The 9,728-nt window shown below is 29.6% G+C and overlaps 1 long non-coding RNA gene across 1 annotated transcript; it reads left to right on the top strand.

The window, feature by feature from the left end:
- The first annotated feature begins 2,483 nt into the window (after positions 1 to 2,483).
- Positions 2,484 to 9,473, top strand: LOC115232975. Its single transcript, XR_003883705.1, has 3 exons — positions 2,484 to 3,038; positions 3,161 to 3,369; positions 8,738 to 9,473. It is a non-coding gene; the product is annotated as an uncharacterized LOC115232975 (long non-coding RNA).
- The last annotated feature ends 255 nt before the right edge of the window (positions 9,474 to 9,728 follow it).

Here is a 9,728-nt window from a genome sequence, read left to right as displayed (position 1 = left end):
AAAAATGAAAACAAAGTGGCCCCCATATGACCAGCCAGAAAAAATACTTAAAGCTATTCGAAGATGTATAATGCCAGAAAACAATTGGCCAGAGTATACATATGTACTACTTGTGTGTAAATGTGGTAAGTTAAAAATTTCTCTAGTGCTTTTTGAAAAAACTGAATTATACTTTTTAATGTATGAAAGGAATCTTTTTATTTAGAGATTAACTTAATAATTGTACTTATGTGTCGCTGCAATGAATATGGTCAAGTCCATATTTTCATCATGTGTCCCCCTGTGAATCATACAACTTTTGTCTAAAACATTTTTGTCTTAGACTTATAGATTTTAAGATATTTTAGTGGATACATTAAAATGGCCTATCCTGTATAAACATAAAAAAATCCCAACTTATACGCGACAAAAAGTTTAATATTCATCTCTAAAAAATTTATTACAAAAAGCAGTGATATTCCTCTAAAAAAACCTCACAAAGGTAAAAAAAATACGCCAAGTATATAAAAAAAATCCCAACTTGTACGTAACAGAAAGTTTAATATTTATCCCTAAAAAATAACTTAAAAAAATTTTCCCTTGAAAAATAATTTTCATAAAAAATAAAAAATAAAAAAATAATTTTCCTCTAAAAAATAACTCCAAAAAATAAACACTTTTAAAAAATAAAAAATCAAAATTAATGAAATATTTGGCGTGCCCGATATGAAATAAAAATTTGCAAAAGATTATCAGAAATCATTATCAATATATTAATAAAAATATATGACTTATAATGCGACCCGGGTATGCCAAGTTTCTGTATATCACTTTAATTTTAATCCTTTTCGTTCCAGGCCTGTCTGGTAAAGCTTATGATTAATTTCAAAACAAGTCGATCAGTTTAGCACGGGGCACTTTTAAACTCGAAATTGGTGATCGATGTGATCGATGTTATTGTAGTAAGGATTAAGTAGTTTTATGATGTACTATTTGTAATAAAATCCGCAATATAATTGTGCTATTTTATATATTATATATAATATTTATTTGGGGGGGACATACCAGCGTAATTTTATAAAAATAAAATGCCTTTTAATTTTCGAGAGGATCTATAATATTTGTATAAATGCAAGACTGATTTTATCAAATAAATATTATTTCAAATTACAAACCTTCACAAACTGAACTGCTTCTATGTACTTGGCTAGTTAACTTTTGATTTCATATTTAGTTTTGATTTTTGATTCTTTAAAGGTTTTTATTTTTTGGGGTTATTTTTTAGAGGAAAATTATTTTTTAGTTTTTTATTTTTTATGCAAATTATTTTTGAAGGAAAAATTTTTTTAAAAGTTATTTTTTAGGAATAAATATTAAACTTTTTGTTATCGACTTGTTTTGAAATTAATCATAAGCTCTACCATAGATCCGAAAATGTTAAGATTAAAGTGATATACAAAAACTTGGCGTGCCCAATCTGAAATAAAAATTTGCAAAAGATTATCAGAAATCTTTATCAATATATTAATAAAAATGTATGACTTATAATACGACCCGGGCACGTCAAGTTTTCGTATATCACTTTAATCCTAACCCTTTCCGGGCCTTTAGTAGACGTTTATACGCTTTAAATAATATAATATTTTATATTACATTAAATTTAATAATAGAAAAGTAGGAATTATAAGGATATTCATAGGATAATATTTTATTCATTGTAATATTTCATAAGAATTTTTAACTATGCACGGTGATGCAAATTGGCCGTCGATCAATACTTTTATCCGCCCGCTCGATAAGATAACCGAGGCATGCAGACAGCCGTCACCTCGGAAGAGGCAAGAAGCCTGACACACCAGTGTTGTTCTCGGGGATGCTTTCTCGCGCATGCGCAGCGCATTGGTAGAGAAATCCAGCGACGGCGTATGTAGTACATATTTGTGTACGTACATTACTTACAATAATATGTTTAATGCCAGAAATTTTTTAAGCTAATTATAATCGTCTTTTATTAATTTTTTATTATTTATTTGTGATTCATTAATTTGTAAAACATTTTAGATTATTCTTAACATTATCTGAGCAGAGGGCTTAACAGTACCCTTTTTCTTATAAATTTGACACGTATCTTAAGGCCATGTTTAACACGCATGCGCGAGAAAGCGTCCCCCGAGAACAACATTGTGACACACATACATGTGAGATAATATTTTATAAAAGTACGCGCAGAGTATAATACAACAAGAAAAAAAGTAATAAAGTGATTAATAGTTATGAAAATATTGTGGAATAAGCAATGAGTTGCATGTTTATTACATTAATATAGCAAAACAAACCTTGTGGGAATTGTATCAAAAATATTATGCACAATTGAATTAAAAGCATCAGAGTTAGAGCCTGAAATAAAAAGCATTAGTCAAAGAAGAGAAATATGGTAATAATTTTGTTTATAAATCAGAAATTTTTTAAGCTAATTATAATCGTCTTTTATTAATTTTTTATTATTTATTTGTGATTCATTAATTTGTAAAACATTTTAGATTATTCTTAACATTATCTGAGCAGAGGGCTTAACAGTACCCTTTTTCTTATAAATTTGACACGTATCTTAAGGCCATGTTTAACACGCATGCGCGAGAAAGCGTCCCCCGAGAACAACATTGTGACACACATACATGTGAGATAATATTTTATAAAAGTACGCGCAGAGTATAATACAACAAGAAAAAAAGTAATAAAGTGATTAATAGTTATGAAAATATTGTGGAATAGTGCAAAACACAAGGAAAAAAAGTGATAAAGTGAAAAGAAATTATTAACGCGAAATAGTGCAAGGAAGAGAAGTGATTTCTTTTAATGATGTCATATTAAGCAAAGTTAGGTTAGGTTATATTAGCGAAACTAAGCGAATGCTTTACACACAATGCTTGAATGAATCTGTGTATTATCAATAATTAACATGTTTTTTCCAACAAATACGTTGTTGGAAACTGATCATAGAAACATCGAAGGAATATTTGGAAATTTTAGCTGAACATGTTTTCGATAACGATAAGCTGGTAATTATACGCGTGAACGCGCATTCATGCGTATATATTGTTTATTTATATTTTATATATGTAATTAATTTTTATATGTAATATTTAATAAATGTAATTAATGCATAATCAATATTTTTTAGGTTAATTTATAAATGGCTACACAATAAGTCTATGTTAATGTAGCAAAATAAATTTTGTGAAAATTCTATCAAAAATATCATAAAAACAACATTGAATATACATTTTTATTAATTGGCTTCATAATGAAATGATAAAATCATATTGAAGCATTTCTATAGTGTCCACAAATATTTAGCGGATCAGGAATTACTCGCAACTTTTGGTTCTGGTAATGTGTAAATATTTATTTATATTTTATATATAAATGTAATTAATACAACAATATAATGTTATCGAAGAGTATTAGAATATCTGTCATCGACAAATGTAATTCAAATTTGAATCAAAATAAGGAGGAAGAGTCGGTTAATGATGTGAAATTGCAGGTTTTATTAGAGGATCGTATAAAAATTTATAATAATTTGGCAGCTGCGTTGATTAAAATAGAATCCTACGAGGCAGCTTTAGAAAATGTGAAACATGTTTCGAAGTGTCAACTACAAAATGTTAAAGCACTGTTTAGGAAAGATATTGCAAAAATCCTAGTCTTCTTCTTATTTACTATATTTAATCCTTTTTTTAATAAGTTGTATTTATATTTTACATATGGAAAATTCAAATATGTATGCATATATATTGTGCGTATCGTAGGAACAATACAAATATGTGTGTATATATATTGTATAAATCATAGGAACAATATTGAGACGCACAGGAGAATATGCAAAAGCTTATGCAATTTCTTTCTCTCTCTTTCTCTCTTCCCCCCCCCCCTCTCTCTCTCTCTCCACTGAAATTCAAAAATTAAATCCAAAAATAAAGATGTCTACCACAGAATTTATGACCTTAATGGATAAAATTACTAAAAATGGAGAAAAAGAAAAGTACCTATATTGTAAAATGTTAGGTATAGTTGAAGATACTGAAAATCTGTCAAAGGATATAAAAGCAAATGATAAAAGTAAGTAATTAAGTAAAGGATATAGGTGCTTTTTTTTCTGCGTCTTTAGCAATTTTATCCTTTAAGATCATTAATTCTGTAGTAAATATCTTCATTTCTGGATTTAATTTTTGAACTTCAGCGGAGAGAGAGAGAGAAATTGCATAAGCTTTTACATATTCTCCTTTACGTCTCAATATTGTTTCTACGATGTGTACAATATATATACACACATATTTGTATTGTTCCTACGATACGCACAAAATATATACACACATTTAAACTTTCCATATATAAAACATGAATCAAGAATATATATAACTTATTTTTAAAAAAGATTAAATATAGTAAATAAAATAATTAGGATTTTTGCTAAATATCTTTCCTAAATAATGCTTTAACATTTTGTGGTTGATATCGAAACATGGTTCACATTTTCTAAAGCTGCATCATAAGTTTCTGGTTTAATCAATGCAGCTGCCAAATTATTATGAACTTTTATACGATCCTTTAATATATCTATAACAGCATTACTAACCGACTCTTCTTCATCATTTTGATTCAATTGATTTTAATACACAGAATCAGTTATTATCTTGTGAAAAGTCGAGGAGGAAGGGAGCCTCTTCTCCATCTTCAAGTGATATCGAAAATAAAGAATAATGGACTTCCTGAAAAGTATTGAGAGGACACATTGAAGATATTTATATCAGTTGGTCACCAGACTCTAAGAGTCACCATATAAGCATTTCCGTAACACATTATGTTAAGTACTGACCATAAATTTAAACTTGTACACAACTTTAAATTTCAGTCAACGAACAAAGCTTATACATTGCATCAAGCTTGTTACATTACGATTTTCTTTGTATGTTGATTGAAGTTTAAGGTTACATACAAGTCTGAGTTTGTAGGCAGTACTTAACATAATGTAACGTGTTACAGAAAACTTGTGCAGTGTCCTAATTCTTTAATTTCTGGATCCATTAATAATATTGCTATATTGTGAGATATTCAGAAAGGATGTAAATGCGATATTATTAAATCATAAAGGTTTTGTCCATCAATCGATATGTATATATATCTTTTGCAGAAAAAATTAAATTTTTATAAAGAACAATTATTAAACAAAGCAGTGACATCTCCGAGGGGTAAACCGCTGACCAAAATCATGTACACCAATGCCTACTAATGTCCAATTTCTGGGCATTACTGCCGAAATTTATAAAACATTTATTATATATTTATGTTTATAATAGAATATTACAGAATATTTATTGCAAAACATTCAGGCAACTAGACTGCGGATATTTATGACAAGAACAAAATTTATATAAACCTATTTTAATATTATTAAACAAATGTCATATAATAGATATAACCATAAAATGACATTTGCAGTCGATTGAGCACACTTCTAAAATGCTCCGAAAACTACCCGTTTCCCTTGATAGTCAATAAACAGCCGTAAAATGACTGTGATATGAAACCTGGTCATACGAATGACTGCGCACATGCAGGACTAGGCACTCATATCACAGTCATTCTACAGCTGTTGATTGACTATCAAGGGAAAAGAATAGTTTTCGGAGCATTTTAGAAGTGTGCTCAATCGATTGCAAGTGTGATTTTATAGTTATATCTATTTATTTCGACGTAATCCGTAGGAATTTTCAGCATGAATTTCCTCGCTCTGACGTAATAATCCAAGATGGTCGCGGCGAGGGACCAGGAACCTTAATGAATAAGAAATCTAAAATTTACAATGTTTTGTTAGTTTATATTTTATACGTATAGCCGCTAAATCAGAATATTTTAATACAAAAGGTCCGGTTCCGATTATTTGAATAGAGCCGTAGAAAATATATTTCGATTCAACAAACGTTACATCTTCATTGCATGGCCAAATAAAAGAATTAAGTTCAGATTTTAAAAATTTCATTTTCGCCTTGTTGTCATTACAATAATCAACAACTCGGCCAATATAATAGTTGTCATCGTAGAAAACAGCATAATATTTTTCTAATAATATTTCAAGTATGTTTGCGTTACAAACTTTTGGATCATTTTCAAGGGAACATTCTTTTTTTGACTCATTATACATTTGATGTTCTTCAGAAGAACTGGAAATTTAAAGATATTTTTGCTTCTTTTTAGGTTGCATCTTTGTACAGTTTTTCGTTCTTTTATTTGTTGTTTTGTTAACAGTGATAAATCTTCGTAATCTATCCGTACTGACTTTACCTTTACAATCATCAAGAAACGAACAATAAGAAGATTTTTTAACAATCATTATTTTGTCATTTAATGTAATTTCTATGAAAGACGAGTTTTCCGTTATTGATTTCTGTGATAATTGTTTTGAAAAGTTTTTCAATTCTAGACTCCTTAACTTGAAATCGTCAGGACTGTCAAATAAAATTGAGTTATCAATATCCTCGACATTTGTGCTTCTAGCGTTTATAGTGCAATCGTTATTAATTTCACGTTCTATATCATCGAATTTATTAGGTGTACAACTTTGCTTCCGCCGTTTTTTTTCCGAAATTCGAGGCTTTATTGTAAAAAATCACTTTATAAATACAATTATACATTTATATATTATCTACATATATTATCTACATATATTAACATTTACATATATTACATCAAAATAATGTATATATTTATAAAATATACACGTCTTAATGCGACCCGGGCACGCCAAAATAACAATTTAAATATAAACTTTATTGCATATATGTTTTGTTTTTTCCCGATTTTTTTAACAGTATTCTTTCTTTTTATTTCTAAATTCATGTGCCTTAATCGAATGTATGTTCTTGTTCGAACCAGGCATGCTAACACATTCCTTGGCAGAGAATTATTTATTTTTTTCAACACGCGATCTGTTACTGTGTCGAAAATAAGAGATTCCCTCGAAAGTCCATTACCATGGAATGCTAAGAATTCAGCATTCATAATTTTTCCTATATTTTCAAAATCTTCTGAAGGTTGAATACAATTTCCTTTTGAAATACAGGACAGCCAGTCACCCGACGAAATTAATGTATGCGTTGGAACTTGTAAGTGTGGATATCTATGTCGAAAACGATGAGCAACGTAACCTGTATATAAGCGCTTCCTCTTCTATAGTTTGTTTAGCAACTTCGTTTTCAAATAATTCAAGTAATTGCAATTCTTCGCTCGTTGGACGGAAGTCGAGGATTAGGACCGCTGGATAAGGAGATAAGTATAAGAATAAGAGGAGATAAGCTATTACATGCCCAAGTTTATTGCATGACGTCTATGATCTATTTATTTCGACCACTACTTACCGCTAAAGCCATCTATAGGAAAACGGCGGAAGCAAAGTTGTACACCTAATATTTAATAAATTGCAATATATAATTAAAGTAGTAGGGCGTATATTATATTCTAAAATAAAATTATTTTGTAATTAGCTAAATGCACAATATACACACATCTAACGCTTTGGAAAATATTTAATTGAAGGAAAATTTCTCATAAACTCTAAGTCGCATAAAACAAACCTATACCAAAGCAAAGTAAAAAAACTTGACGTGCCCGGGTCGCATTAAAACAAATTGTCCCACATTTATTTGTGTTGTACAATATCTCATATTATGTGAAAATCATTTGCATCATTTATATAATAAAAATATTATATTAAATATTTACATTTTATATAAAATTTTATTAAGTTTTATACAAAAAGAATGTGTCAAAAAAATATATCAAATTAACTAATAAAGGCTCTTATGAATATATCATATGAAAGAAATAAAAGGCAATCAAGAGCCAGCGCGGTAATTTGGATGCATATGTTTTATTACAATCAAATTACATTGATATTTTGACTACGTGTAATGATTTACGATTCTATTAAAATTTCACTTTATAAATACAATTATACATTTATATATTATCTACATATATTATCTACATATATTAACATTTACATATATTACATCAAAATAATGTATATATTTATAAAATATACACGTCTTAATGCGACCCGGGCACGCCAAAATAACAATTTAAATATAAACTTTATTGCATATATGTTTTGTTTTTTCCCGATTTTTTTAACAGTATTCTTTCTTTTCAAATTATTATTATATTATTATTATTATAAGTATACTTATACTTATCTCCTCTTATACTTATACTTATCTCCTTAAGTATACTTATAATAAGTATTGATGTTTTATTTATATACAAATTATTATTACTAATAATAACTCGAATGCTACAATGTAAAACAGTATATAATAGTACAATTTGCTTTTATATTATATCGGATGTAACAGAGCGACCGTATCAAGCTGATTTTTCGAAAAATGTGCATTTTTTACCTTTATTTTCCTTGTCTTTTTCTTCTTCGTCTTGTGTACGATTGTTAATATCTTCACTTCGGAAGTGTGTAGTTTTTCATTGTGAATGAACAATGCAGCTTCCACATCATCATCATTATTATCATCATCATTAAAATCTTCGATACAATCTAATTCGTACGAATCAGTGCAATGTATATCTTCTATTGTCATAAAAGGAACTGCGCTTGAGTCACCTTTGGTGTTCTCTCGTGCCGATATGCACTGTGCAGAATGTTTGCCAAGTATGTACCATTTTAATCTGTGCTGTACTTCCACAGGTGACGGATGGTCGTTGGCTGCTCCCATTGCTCTTAAATAAGAGAAAAGGTTTTCGAGCACATCCTGACATAATCGCCTTGTAATTATGTATTCGGGTATGAATAAATCGGAAGAATATTTTTCTTTTATATATGGCAGCAATTCTTTCAATGAAGCATTCGTCAGTAATATGCCCTTTTGAAATGGTAGGAGAGCCGATTTTTTGCCAACTCTCATGTTGGAAATGAACTGGCTCATTTTCCCCAAAATTTAATTTTGATGTTCCAATTCCACTTCATAAGCACGCGAGCCGCTATGGGATCCGAATTTTGATTGGCTGTTCAATACATCGAACTAGTCATTAATCAGAAGAAAAACATCCGATAGTTCTTGCCAATAATTGTTTTGCGAGAAAAATCCCTTTCTTCCGCAGTACTTAATGGCCAATGCGTTTCGGCGAGAAAAAGCTTGTGCCGCTAATTTCACCAGTTTGACGCTGATGTCCCTTGGCGTCGAGATGCTTTTCACTTAAATTGAAAGCAATTTTTAAATCTTTGGAATTCAGTGCGACAAGTTCTTCCAAAATTCGCTTATTCAATATTTTTCCACCAACAAGAAAACCGTAGTCAATGAAGTTATTTCTTAATAGCTTGATCAAATGAGGAACATCTGCGAAGACAAAAATCTTTAAAGATTTATCTGCCTGGTGTTCGAAAAAATATTTCTTCTCTGAGGAGTCTTGTTTCATGCCTTGCTGTGACTTCGACAATCCAACACCTATGTTTAGTTCATTCCACAAAGCTATGTTCGTAGGTCCTAAATCACTAGTTATTGCTACAACTGTATAATAGATTTTGTGGAGAGCTGTTATAATATTCAATAAAATGTCCTTCATCATTGGCTGAGAGTATTGGTAATAAATCGGCTGTTTCCATTTCGAAAAGAGACCTCTGACCATCACAAATTGACAGGTTTTATGTGGTCCGTAAATTTTCTGTTCCCTGCGTTCTA

The sequence above is a fragment of the Formica exsecta genome, unplaced genomic scaffold (genome assembly GCF_003651465.1).
Source record: "Formica exsecta isolate Colony F162 unplaced genomic scaffold, ASM365146v1 scaffold1532, whole genome shotgun sequence".
NCBI classification, from domain to species: Eukaryota; Metazoa; Arthropoda; class Insecta; order Hymenoptera; family Formicidae; genus Formica; species Formica exsecta.
The sequence above is the reverse complement of the archived record's forward strand: the minus strand, read 5'-3'. Positions and strand labels throughout refer to the sequence as shown.